The sequence below is a fragment of the Oryctolagus cuniculus genome, chromosome 17 (assembly GCF_964237555.1).
Source record: "Oryctolagus cuniculus chromosome 17, mOryCun1.1, whole genome shotgun sequence".
NCBI lineage: Eukaryota > Metazoa > Chordata > Mammalia > Lagomorpha > Leporidae > Oryctolagus > Oryctolagus cuniculus.
Window position 1 is genome coordinate 47,696,831 of NC_091448.1, and position 13,190 is coordinate 47,710,020.

The 13,190-nt window shown below is 45.0% G+C and overlaps 1 protein-coding gene across 9 annotated transcripts in view; it reads right to left on the reverse strand.

Moving 5' to 3' along the window:
- The window catches only part of SMG6 (SMG6 nonsense mediated mRNA decay factor), a 262,938-nt gene that overhangs the window by 153,933 nt on the left and 95,815 nt on the right, over window positions 1-13,190 (reverse strand). The gene's annotated exons all lie outside the window — the stretch shown is intronic.

Sequence of the window (13,190 nt, forward strand, 5' to 3'; positions counted from 1 at the left end):
TGCCAGGGAGGCGGGGAGGGGCTGGCATTGTGGAATAGCCAGTAAAGCCACTACCTGCGATGCTCTCATCCCAATATGGGTGCCTGTTCATGTCCCAGCTGCTTCACTTCCAACCCAGCTCCCTGCTAGCGATCTGGGAAAAGCAGCAGAAGACGGAGTAAGTGCTTGGGTCCCTGCACCCATGTAGGAGACTTGGATGAAGCTCCTGGCGCTTTGCTTCTGCCTAGCTCAGCCCTGGCCGTCAGGGTCCCTTTGGGGAGTAAACCAGTGGATAGAAGACTTCTCTCTCCGTAACTTTAAGTTTCAAATAATCGATCAATCTTGAGAGAGACAGTCAGATACGCAGACACTGCTTGGGACACCCACATTCCCTATTGGAGTGCCTGGGTTTGAGTCCCAGCACTGCCCCCATTCCCAGCTACTTGCTAATGCGCACACTGGGAGGCAGTAGGTGAATAGTACTTTGGTCCCTAACACCTATGTAGGAGTCCTGGATTGAGTTCTGGGCTCCTAGTTTCAGGCAGGCTCAGCCCTGGCTTTGTGGGCATTTGGGGTAGTGAAGTAGCTGATGGAGAGCTCTGTCTGGGAGAGCTCTCTTTTTCTCTCTCTTTGGCTTTCAAATAAATAAAAATAAATAATTTTCTTTTAAAAAATAGACATCTTCTGAGTGCCTAGTACATACCAAGGGCCTAGGCAAGGTTTTTTTGCATATGTTACCTAACATTCAGGAAAACCTTAGAAATTGGCATCGATAGCCCTACTTTATAAACAGGGAAATGAAACCACACAGAGGGTTATGTAAATTTTCTTCATTAAGGTCGTACAGTTGGTAAGTGACTGAGTGGAAAATTTAAATCCTGAGTAAGGTTGAGTCCAAAGCTCTTTACAGCATTATAACATAACCACTACCTTCTAGAGGTGAGAAAAAAAGGCCCAGAAGTGCTAGGACCTCTCCAGAGGAGAGTGCGGCTTCCCTTCTGCTTAATATAGGACTCCAGAGGCAAGAAATGTCCTGGAGGCTCCATCAATACATCTCGGCAGGAAGTACAATATACCATCCACTCTCCTAAGGAAAATGAAAACATGTCTAAGTGACTGTTTAGCTGTCTCCTGGAAATATCCATGCAATTTTAGTAACAATACTCCTATAAACTGCCTGGAAAATTGGCAAATAAATAAAGTACCAGTCAAAACACACACTGGCAATTTCACATTAGTTGCATCTTTGGATTGATATTTTTATCACTCAGAAGTTCCTGTTTAATTCCAGGGTAACTAAAATGCATACTCTTCCTTGGGCAAGCAGAACTACTGCCAACAGAGCATCATGCTGGCACTGGAGATGTCTCATAAGAATAGGGCCCAGGAGAGAGAGCCAGCCATTTTAGCAGCTCATTTGGAAGAGTTACAAGTAGACCTTGTAGGACAGAGTTTCTACTTCTACACTGCTTACCAAAAGTTTAGGGGGGAGGCTTGCCTCTTTCCCAATATTTGGGGGAAGCAAATGTTTGGGGAAGCAGAACAGAGTGGTAGCTCTGTAATTACATCAGATAGGTGAGGCCATTTGGAATTCCATACTACAGACCTGAGGTGTCTGAAGTTATTTAAGGCTGTGGAGGAGCAGAGAAGTGAGGAAGTTTCAAAGAGGCATCCTATTAGCATTAGCCAACCTAGACCTAGAACAAGTTTTTAATGCAACAGTGAGAAGGGATAAAAACAGCTACATCCCTTCTGATGGACAGGGAGAAATTTGGCAGCTGATTTAGACAAACAGCTTGAAACACACTTCTATTATATGAAGCCTTAGGAGCACTTTGATTCTAAATTAAGAGTTAATGAGAGGGGGCTGGCACTGTGACATAGCAGGTTAAAGCCCCAGCCTGAAGTGCCAACATCCCATATGGGCACTGGTTCTAGCCCTGGCTGCTCCACTTCTGATCCAGCTCTCTGCTATGGCCTAGGAAAGCAGTAGAAGATCGCCCAAGTCCTTAGGCCTCTGCACCCACGTGGGATAGCCAGAAGAAGCTCCCGGCTCCTGACTTTGGATCAGTGCAGCTCCGGCCGGTGCAGCTAATTAGGGAGTGAACCATTGGATGGAAGACCTCTTTCTTTCTTTCTTTCTTTCTTTCTTTCTTTTTTTTTTTTTTTTTTTTTTTTTTTTTTTTTTTTTTTTTGACAGGCAGAGTTAGGCAGTAAGAGAGAGAGACAGAGAGAAAGGTCTTCCTTTCCCTCCAATGGCCGCCGCGGCCAGCGTGCTGCGGCCGGCACACCGCGCTGATCCGATGGGAGGAGCCAGGTGCTTCTCCTGGTCTCCCATGGGGTGCAAGGCCCAAGCACTTGGGCCATCCTCCACTGCAATCCTGGGCCACAGCAGAGAGCTGGCCTGGAAGAGGGGCAACCGGGAAACAATCTGGCGCCCCGACGGGGACTAGAACCCGGTGTGCCGGCGCTGCAAGGCGGAGGATTAGCCTAGTGAGCCGTGGCGCTGGCCAGGAAGACCTCTTTCTCTCTCTGTGTAACTCTGACTTTCAAATAAATAAATGACTCTTTAAAAAAAAAAAAAAGTTAGCTCTTTCAGGAAGCTTCCAGAATGCAAAGAAGATTAGAGTCATCAAAGTTTGAAGGTTAGTGCTGAAAAAGGAGACCAAAGAGAAGACAACACTCTCTATTGGATTTTCTATGAAAAGCCAGATCTGCACATTCATTTGGCTCTGCTCCAGCTAATTCAACTTGAAAGGGTTCCTTCAAAATTACTATCCAAGATCAGTACCCAAACTAGATCCTGTAAATAATGACCTCATCCAACACCACCTACTGTGCGACACCTATTTTTTTTTAACTTTTATTTAATAAATACAAATTTTGAAAGTACAACTTTTGGATTTATAGCAGTTTCCCCACACATAACCATCCTCCCATCCGCAAACCATCCCATCTCCTACTCCCTCTCCCATCCCATTTTTTCATTAAGATTCACTTTTAATTATATACAGAAGATCAGCTCTATACTAAGTAAGGATTTCAACAGTTTGTACTCACACAGACACACAGAGTATAAAGTACTGTTTGAAGACTAGTTTTACTGTTAATTCTCATAGTATAGCACATTAAGGACAGAGGTCCCACATGGAGAATAAGTGCACAGTGACTCCCGTTGTTGATTTAACAACTGACACTGTTATTTATTATGTCAGTAATCACCTGAGGCTCTTGTTATGAGCTGCCAAGGCTATGGAAGCCTCTTGAGTTCACAAACTCCAACCTTATTTAGACAAGGCCATAATCAAAGTGGAAGTTCTCTCCTCCCTTCAGAGAAAGGTACCTACTTCTTTAATAGCCCCTTCTTTCCACTGGGATCTCACTCACGGAGATCTTTCATGTAGGTCATTTTCATGTAGGCACAATGTCTTGGCTTTCCATGCCTGAGATAGTCTCATGGGCTTTTTAGCCAGGTCTGAATCCCTTAAGGGCTGATTCTGAGGCCAGAGTGCTATTTAGGGCATCTGCCATTTTATGAGTCTGCTGCTATAAATCCAAAAGTTGTACTTTCAAAATTTATATTTATTAAAGTTTTCTATTAAAAATAAATAAATATTTTTCAAAATATCCACAAGGGGGATCAGCATTGTGGCATAGTGAGTAAGACCACCACTGCCTACGACGGTGGCGTATCTTCTATCGGCCCTGGTTTGAATCCCAGCTGCGCCACTTCTGATCCAACTCCCTGCTAATGTCCTAGGAAAACCAATGGAAGATGGCCCAAGTGCTTGGGCCCCTGCACCCATGTGAGAGACCAGGAGGAAGCTCCTGGCTCCTGGCTTCCGCCTGGTCCAGCTCTAGCCATTGCAGCCATCTGGAGCGTGAATCAGCAGATGGAAACACTCTCTCTCTCTCCTTCTCCCTCTCTTTATGTAACTTTTTTTAAATTTATTTTATTTATTTGAAAGACAAAGCAGTCTTCCACTGCTTTCCCAGGCCATAGCAGAGAGCCGTATCGGCACTGGTGCAGCTGGGCCTTGAACCAGTGCTCGTATAGGATGCCAGGACTGCAGGTGGCAGCTTTACCCACTATGTTGCAGTGCCAGCCCTTCTGCCTGTTTGTTGGATCTTCTCTTATTTGTCCAGCATCCTTGATATTGCTTTGGTATCTGCTTTTGATTTTTTTCCTTTTGCATATTATAATGTCTCATGGTTCCAACTTTTATCTGTCTACAGATCACCCTGGGTTCTCTTTACTGCCCTGATCATTTTCTTGAGCCTCAGTACACATTTAAAATTTCTCATTAGACATTTTTACCTGCTATCTCAAGCTTGTTCAAAATTGAATCGTCCTGTTTCTCACTGTCGCAAGTCAGTTTCCTCAGGGAGCAAGGTCTGAAGATGGAGATTTGCATGCAGAAATTTGGTTGGGGAATGAATGCTCTCAGGATCAACACTTGGGGTTTGAAGGAAGTAGGATTGGAGTACGGGAAAAAGATTAACTGCACTGCAGCTGTAACAAAGACCTTAGCCAGGCCTACTAGGAGCTCTGGAGTTGGGCTAGCCCTTTGAAGTAGTCCCAGTTTGGGCCACTGGAGCTGAATCTTTATACCCTTTTCCCCTCCCCACTTGCCAGGTTATGGTGGGTTACCTGGGAAGATCCAGTGACATTGAGAAGATACCTTCATTTATCTGAGAGCAAGTTTGGAATAGGGACTCAGCTGAGCCATGACTCTGCAAACACTCCGGCCAGCAACTGAGGAAAAGGATGCTTTAGTCTTGGAGGGAATCTGGGCCCTGCAACAAATCATCTCCTGTGCCACGAAAACAGTTCTCCCTATGCACAGTGCTTTCCATAACTTACCCTGTCTCAGCTTTACTATTCCTAAGTTAAGGTATAATTTACATAAATAATAATGCATAGATAAAATGTTAAGTTTAAATGTTAAGTTTGAGGAGTTTTGGCAAATAACAACCCCGTATTTTTACTGCTTTTTCTCTTCTTTATCTAGTATGTTAGGAGTATTTGAAAACAACAAGAACCCCCTTGAATTAATTTAAGCAAGAATAAAAGGTGCTGGCACTGTGGTACAGTGGGTTAATCCACGGTCTGCAACGCCATCCCTATTTGAGCACTGGTTCAAGCCCCAGCTACTCCACTTCTGATCCAGCTCCCTGCTAAGCAGCAGCAGATGGCCCAAGAGGAAGTTCCTGGTGCCTGGCTTTGGCCTGGTCTAGCCCTGCCTATTGTGGTCATTTAGAAAGTGAACCAGCAGGGGTGGCAATACCAAGATGGCAGAATAGGGAGGGAGCTTACTGATAGTTTAATAAAAGTGGAGATAGTGTAGTCTCAGGGAAGAGTTAGGGAAAAAACAGCAGAGGAAACTCTTCCGTAATCAGAGGGACATAGTGAACCTATGTGGAGGGCGTGGGTGCCCACGGCTCGGGACTCAAAGAGCTGAGAGCCTCTGCACCAGCGCTGGAAAGTGAGTTCTCTGTTACGGCCTGGGAAAGCAGCAGAAGATGGCCCAAGTCCTTGGGCCCCTGCACCCACATGGGAGATCAGGAAAAGCTCCTGGCTTCAGATCACTGCAGCCATCTGGGGAGTGAACCAGTGGATGGAAGACCTCTCTCCCTCCAACTCTGCCTTTCAAATCAATCAATCAATCTTTAAAAAATAATGGAGGAGGCTCACAGCTTCTCTGAGGTCACTGAATATGCTGGGCTTAGGATACTGCCCCAACTCGATGAAAAATTCCCTTTTTCTCTGAGAAACTGAAGGTCACTGTCCTCATTGTGGCCCTATAATGGAGATTCCAGTGGCCTTATCCTACCCTTCTTCAGTCTCGCTGGCAAGAACTGGAAGGATATGGAGATCCTTGGAACACACAGCTCTGTCACCCTCAATTGTTACAAAGGAAGGCAAATAGGTGTCACATCTTGTTTGCCTTCATCTCAGACAACAGTCCTTGAGGGATATCACATGAATGTGGGGGTGGGGGTGGGGCAGGGAGTCACAATTTGAGTGCTTGATACATATCAATCAGTTGGTAAAACTTCCCCAATATTAAGTCCTTGTTGAATTTGATAGTTACGTACTTATTGTTTATAAACTTGCACCACATCCCAGTAACACTATATCAGTTTTTATTTTTATATGCAAGAAGAATTGATGTTATTTTCTATAATACTAATTTCTGTCTAATCTGACCCCAATAGCTCCCACAAACAATGATGTACACATTATAATAGCTTTGTCTATTCTCAAGTCCTGAAGTACATTTCACAAGAAGGTTTTCCTCAGTTTTAGGAAGTTACTCTATTTGTGTCTGAATGGGATGACTGTACATCTTCAAAGAGTCCATTTCCCAATACCTGTACATGAAATAATATTGCCTGTGAAATCTGAAAAGTAGTAAACAGCAATGAAAAAAAAATACTTAACCCTGAAAATAAAAATACCAAAGTAACAACAACAAAACAAAGAACCAGCAGATCTCTCTCTCTCTCACTCTCTCTCTCTCTTTCTGTAACTCTTTCAAATAAATAACTCTTTTAAAAAACAAAAAAGAGGAGCCAGTGCTGTGGCGCAGTAGGTTAATCCTCCACCTGCAGCGCCGGCATCCCATATGGGCAACAGTTCTAGTCCCGGCTGCTCCACTTCCAATCCAGCTCTCTGCTATGGCCTGGGAAAGCAGTAGAAGATGGCCCAAGTCCTTGGGCCCCTGCACCCTTGTGGGAGACCGGAAGAAGCTCCTGGCTTTGGATGAGCACAGCTCCAGCCGTAGGCGGCCACTTGGGGAGTGAACCAGTGGACTGAAGACCTTTCTCTCTCTCTCTCTCTCTCTCTCTCTCTAATAAATAAATGAAACATCTTAAAAAAAAAAAAAAAGAAAGAAAGAAAGTACTCTAAGGAGCTTAAGGACAAGGTTACAGGCAGGTCTCAGAGGGGAAGGGAACCAGGAAAAAACTTTTTCTGCTTCTCTGCTTCTTTCAGCATTTCACTTGCACCGCTGCTTCCTCCCCTTCCTGGCACATAGTAGGGGATCAACAGATATGTCATGTCATAGCTTTAATTAGTGCATCAGGTTTTTTTAATATATGTGTTTTTATAAATAGAGCTCTCTCATTCTTCTTAGTGCCAGTCAATTCCATTGTATGTTCTATATGCTCTATAATGTAAGTAGTCCTCTATTCATGGAAATTAGGTTTTTTGCCATCTTTCCCTGTCCAAACTGTACTTGCTTAATAGCAAATTTCCTTATTCATATCATTTCCCACTATCATCTTCAACTCCAAAGACATTTTTTACTTTCTTTGATTTGTAGTTAACTGCATGCACACGTCCTGTAGTACTTCATCTTCTGGAGGGTCTGTTTCATCTTTAAAAACGAAATGCCTCATATAGGTCCTTGCATGTAGTAGTTGCTCAGTAAATGTGTATGTGACTGAAGAAATTAACTGGTCCAGTTCTATGTGAACAGTTCTATCAGATCACATAGAACTTTTCAACTCAGAGCAGATCAACTCCAATGTGCACACACTACAGTGAGTGCTGGAGTCTGTGCTGTAGACCCTGCCCTGTTGGGATGTCTAGTCTATTGAGGAAGCTTGAGAGATTGGAAGTCCTGTGCTAGGGCAGCTTTGAGCAACATGGCCAGCCAGTGTTATGGAAAGAGCTATTTTTGGAGTCCAGAGGAAGGAGACCTTTTAGGGAGCACAGTCCAGGTTTAATATATCTGGATCTGGGGCCAGCACTGTAGCATAGCAGGTAAAGCTGCTGCCTGCAGTGCTGGCATCCCATATGGAGTCCCCGCTGCTCCACTTCTGATCCAGCTCTCTGCTATTGCCTTGGAAAACAGTAGAAGACGGCCCAAGTCCTTGGGCCCCTGCATCTGTATGTTAGACCTGGAACAAGCTCCTGGCTCCTGGCTTCAGCCTGGCACAGCCCCATCCATTTAAGCCATTTGGGGAGCAAACCAGCAGATGGAAGATATCTCTCTCCCCCTCTCTCTGTCTGTCTCACCTCTCTGTAACTCTGCCTTTCAAATAAATAAATCTATCTGGATCTTGGGGGCTGGCGCTGTGGCATAGTAGGTTAAGCCTTCACCTATGGCACTGGCATCCTGTATGGGTGCTAGTTCCTGTCCTGGATGCTCCTCTTCTGACACAGGTCTCTCCTGATGGCCTGGGAGGGCATAAAAGATGGCCCAAGTGCTTGGGCCCCTGCACCCAGGTGGAAGACCAGAAGAAGATCCTGGCTTCTGGCTCCTGGCTTCGGATCAGCTCAGCTGTGGCCATTTCGGGAGAGGACCTGCAGATGGAAGACCTCTCTTTCTGTCTCTCCCTCTCTCTGTAACTCTGCCTATATATAAATCCATATATATATATATATATCTGGATCTTGAAGGAGGGACTTAGATAAGGAGAAGGAAAGAGGGAAAGAGGCATGGGCATAGATGCACAGCTGCTATTTTGTTTCTTTTTGGCAGTGGTCATCCACCATCTTTTGGTGTGGAATCTTTTTAAAGAAAAGGCAGTGTTCTATAAATAAACCTTTTAGGTCTTTTGAACCAGGCAGAAGCAGGTCAATTTTTTACCCTCCAAATGGAGGAAGTCTCAGCAAGAAAATGAAGCTGAACAGGTACTTTAAAAACTGGCAGGGGGTGCTTATCCTAGAATTATAGAGCTTTGTTCCATATATCAGTGTTCAAATATAAATTTGGCTTTAGTGTCCTCATGATTTATAGCTATTATATCTTCTGTTCTGGAAATACCCAAAAATGTGCATAAATTGAATTTTACAGTGTAGACAACCTCCCTTTCATATCCATTCAGCTGTTCATATATTGATATATTTAATTGCATATATATATTAAAGATTTATTTATCTATTGGAAAGTCAGAGTTACAGAAAGGGAGAAGCAAAGAGAGAGAGAAGTCTTCCATCTGCTGGTTCACTCCCTAAGTGGCCACAATGGCCAGGGCTGGGTCAGGCTGAAGCTGGAAGCCAGGAACTTCATCTGGATCTCCCATGTGGTTGCAGGGCCCAAATATTTGGGCCATCTTCTGCTGCTTTTCCCAGGCCTTTAGCAGGGAGCTCGATTGGAAGTGGAGCTATCAGGAAGTGAACCAGCTCCCATGTGGGATGCTGACTTCAGAGGTGGTGGCTTTACCCACTGTGCCACAATGTCAGCCCCCATTCATAATTTTTTTTTTAATTTACTTGAAAGGCAGAGTTATATAAATAGAGGAAGAGACAGAGAGAGACAGAGAGGGAGGTCTTCCATCCGCTGCTTCCATCCATTGGGTTCACTCCCCAATGGCCATGGCTGGGCCAGGCTGAAACCAGCAGCCAAGAGCTTCATCTGGGTCTCCTATGTGGATGCAGGAGCCCAAGCACTTGGGCCATCCTCTGTTGCTTTCCTAGGTGCATTAGCAGTGGACTAGATTGGAAGTGGAACAGCCAGGACTTAAACCAGTGCCCATACAGGATGCTGGCCCTGTAGGTGTCAGTTTAACCTGCTATACCACAATGCTAGCCCCTCACGGATTTGTTTACTTGAAAGTCAGAGTTATGGGGCTGGTGCTGTGGAGGAGCGGGTTAAAGCCCTGGCCTGAAGCACTGGCATCCTATATGGCCGCCGGTTCTAGTCCCTGCTGTTTCTCTTCCAATCCAGCTCACTGCTATGGCCTGGGAAAGCAGTAGAAGATGGCCCAAGTCCTTTGCCTCTGTCTTTCAAATGAATAAAAAAATGAATAAAAAAAAAAAAAAATAAAAGAGGGGCCGGCGCTGTGGCTTGGCGGGTAAAGCCGCATCCCACATGGGCGCTGGTTCGAGTCCTGGCTGCTCCACTTCTGATCCAGCTCTCTAATGTGGCCTGGGAGAACAGTGCAAGACGGCCCAACTCCTTGGGCCCCTGCACCCACGTGAGGGACCTGGAAGAAGCTCCTGGCTCCTGGCTTCAGATCAGCGCAGCTCCGACCATTTTGGTAATCTGGGGAGTGAACCAGCAGATGGAAGACCTCTCTTTGCCTCTGCCTCTCTTTAACTCTGCCTTTCAAATAAAATAAAATAAAATAAAATAAATAAATAAATAAGAGAGAGAGAGAGAGAGAGACAGGCAGAGAGGAAGGGGAGAACAAAGAGAATTCATAGACTGTGCTTCTGGAAAATATGCAGTAATAATGCCTCTTTCTCTCTCTTACAAACACACACACACACACACACACACACACTCACACGGTAAGAAGAAGTGACCCAGTGAATGTTTAACAAATCCTTGCTAACTGAACTGAGTGGAACACATGGCCTGCAGGATGCTCAGTCTTTGTAGGATGTCTTCAGCAGCTTCTGTCCTACAGGAGGTAAGCAGAGAACCTATCTCAACGCCCAGGAGCAAAACCCACCATGATTAGGCTGATAAGCAAAGAAAAGCTGAAATGCTTAGTGCATAAACCTAAGTAAGCCAAGGCACAAGTCAGCTGCTTGAACAATCTGGAAGAAATCCCCCTTGTGAAAGGCTTCTTTTAAGAGCATTCCCAGGATTCTTCTGAACAAACAGCTGGAATCCTTGAGAAGGATCATGGTCTTCACCCACCAAATTTCACCCTTAGTCACACCCAAGGACTTTCAAATAGACAGACCTGATTCTAATACACTTAAAAGTAAAAATAGCCGGCGCCGTGGCTCAATAGGCTAATCCTCCACCTTGCGGCGCCGGCACACCGGGTTCTAGTCCCGGTTGGGGCGCCGGATTCTGTCCCGGTTGCCCCTCTTCCAGGCCAGCTCTCTGCTATGGCCAGGGAGTGCAGTGGAGGATGGCCCAGGTGCTTGGGCCCTGCACCCCATGGGAGACCAGGAAAAGCACCTGGCTCCTGGCTCCTGCCAGGATCAGCGCGGTGCGCCGGCTGCAGCGGCGGCCATTGGAGAGTGAACCAACGGCAAAAGGAAGACCTTTCTCTCTCTGTCTCTCTCTCTCACTGTCCACTCTGCCTGTCAAAAAAAAAAAAAAAAAAAAAAAAAAAAAAAAAAAAAGTAAAAATAAAAATACAGGTGTTAAAGGGAGAAGTGGGGTAAATAATTTACAATATTAGCAATATCATCATTGCTTTGAATGAAAATAAATGAACTCTTCTTGGTCATGGCATTCTAAAGAAAATAGCAAACCATACAAACAGGTGTTATGTGACCCCCAAGCTTGGTTCGAGCAGTAAACAGAATTTATCTTTTGTGAAAGTAAGGAATTTACCTTCTGCTCCTGTGCTCAACACAGCTATGCAATATTCAGTGACTCAATGACTTCCCCTGTTTTCCTCTGGGTGTGGCTGGGAATCCCCACATCAACATCTGCCCTAAATCCTCCTGCTCAACCTGCAATCCAAGGCCAAGGCACAAAGTGTCACAGATTCCACGAGAGCCACTGTGGCTTTATTTTCTGTAGAGATCTGAAAACCTGTTGGAGTTCCAAAAGTCAGCACCAATTTCAGAGATCAGCATCTCTGAAAGTCACAGTTACCATACAGCTGAGTAAAATATTTTTTCATAAATTTAACGCCAATGTGTCTGTTTGGAAACTTTGAAAATACATGTTGTATGGTTTACTGCATTGGAAAAGGTGCCAACAGACTTTCAAAGGAAGGGAAGTGTATAACTGTTTCCTTTCAAATGCATTTTCCAATGGGATCCATTCAGGGAAAAGGCTGGAACTAACTAAAACATTATTAAAAACTGTTATGGAAAGAGACAGAGAGATGGAAAAAGATAGACCCGAAGAAAGTGAAACACACTACCCAGAGTGAGAAAGACATACAAGGAGAGAGAAGGGGATCTGGGCAGAGAGACAGGTTGGAGAGGGAAATGGGGTGAGATGGAGTTTTATCTGGCAGTTGCTGTTCGTGGTTTCATATTGTTGCAGATCAATCGATCGGGACTGCAGCGCTGCTGGCCCAGTGGCACAAGACAAACCACAGAGTTGGCTTCAAGTGCAGCACTTGCGAACTGCTGACCTTCACTTTTCAAACCAAAAATATTCTTTGGGAAGCAGTAATACCAGGTTCAGTCCAACCAGCCAAGCAAAAACAAGGACTACTAACCTGAAGTAACACCCTATTCAGTTACATCAGGCACCAATCCTTCACAGACATCAACCCTGGGGAAGTCTGCAAACCTGAAACCACACCCTATCATGCTAACTCCAGGTTCTGACTTAACCAAGCAGGCAATGATAACCAGAAATGCTAGAACAAGTGACATGCTGTTCAGAGTTGGCTTAACCAGGACCTACTCAAGCAGAAAGGCCAGTCCTTGCTCTCAGTGCCAGAGATAGAGCAATTCTTCCTGGGTCACATGTGTATGACTCCAGTGGAATCTGCAGGCAACACTTAAGGCAGGGTTTGGCATCGCCTGACATGGCCATTATATTTCTAGACAAAATTAACAGTTTGTAGGGAGTGGGGTTTTTTCCTAACCTCACCTAAGCGAGTGTGATACTAAAGCTTCCTGCCTCACCTGGGACGCTTCTGAGAGTGAAAGGGTATGCTACTTACTCACTCATCTACCCCGGGCACACCATGACTCAGTCACCCTCACCTAAACTATAGTAGCTTTTCTCTTCTCTGGGTCAACATTATACCATTTTAGCTCAAAAGAATTTTTTTTTTTTTAAGGCAGAACTGCTCCTGATTAGTGCCAAAGCACTTTCTTTGTGAGCTCCTCCAACGGAGAGGTAAACAAATCAATTAAGTTAACTGCAAAAACTAACAAGAAAGATTGAGCTGACAATCGGGATTCTGGAGCAGCTCAAAATTCCAGGCAGCAGCTTCAGGGGAAAAGGGAAATGTGCCACAGATGGAGCTGCGGAGGCTGCTCCAGCAGGCCTCTCAGCGCTAGGCCCTGATGCCTCCGCCAGCTTCAAACAGCCGAGTGTAGGGCGGGCAGACCTTGGTGCGAGTTTGCTGAGTTCCAGGACATCATTCTTGAGGGTGTAATAACCATGGGCTGTAGCACACATGTTGAGGGATGAGGGGAAAAAATAAACAGAGAGACAAAAGAATGAGGATGCACTGCCAATTTCAATTGTGCAGCTTTTATTTTTAAATGCTTATCAAGCTGAGAGAGAGCAGAGTTCTTGGAAAACAAGGTTTCCTTTTTTCCAATGCCAGCGTAAAACACCCTCAAGGACGGGCACTGCACAGACTGTAACAACAAG